Source organism: Arachis hypogaea, chromosome 16 (genome assembly GCF_003086295.3).
Source record: "Arachis hypogaea cultivar Tifrunner chromosome 16, arahy.Tifrunner.gnm2.J5K5, whole genome shotgun sequence".
In the NCBI taxonomy this organism is placed as follows: domain Eukaryota; kingdom Viridiplantae; phylum Streptophyta; class Magnoliopsida; order Fabales; family Fabaceae; genus Arachis; species Arachis hypogaea.
In genome coordinates, this window is record NC_092051.1 from 72,984,654 (window position 1) to 72,985,212 (window position 559).

General features: G+C 41.5%; 1 non-coding gene across 1 annotated transcript; it reads right to left on the reverse strand.

The window, feature by feature from the left end:
* Positions 1 to 206: 206 nt before the first annotated feature.
* LOC112760495 (small nucleolar RNA R71) lies at positions 207 to 314 on the reverse strand. Its single transcript, XR_003180932.1, has one exon. It is a non-coding gene; the product is annotated as a small nucleolar RNA R71 (small nucleolar RNA).
* Between the last annotated feature and the right edge of the window lie 245 nt (positions 315 to 559).

Here is a 559-nt window from a genome sequence, read left to right on the forward strand (position 1 = left end):
AGTTCTTAGCTGAATTCTTGCAAATCTGTGACACTGTCAAGACCAATGGGGTTGATCCCGAGGTCTACAAGCTTATGCTTTTTCCCTTTGCTGTAAGAGACAGAGCTAGAACATGGTTGGATTCACAACCTAAAGAAGGCCTGAACTCTTGGGAAAATCTAGTCAATGCCTTCTTGGCAAAATTCTTTCCACCTCAAAAATTGAGCAAGCTTAGAGTGGAAGTCCAAACCTTCAGACAGAAGGAAGGTGAATCCCTCTATGAAGCCTGGGAAAGATACAAGCAATAGATCAAAAGGTGTCCTTCTAACATGCTTTCAGAATGGAGCATCATAGGTATTTTCTATGATGGTCTATCGGAACTGTCCAAGATGTCATTGGACAGCTCTGCTGGAGGATCTCTTCATCTGAAGAAGACGCCTGTAGAAGCTTAGGAACTCATTGAAATGGTTGAAAATAACCAATTCATGTATACTTCTGAAAGGAATCCTGTGAATAATGGGACCAATCAGAAGAAAGGAGTTCCTGAGATTGATACACTGAATGCCATATTGGCTCAGAA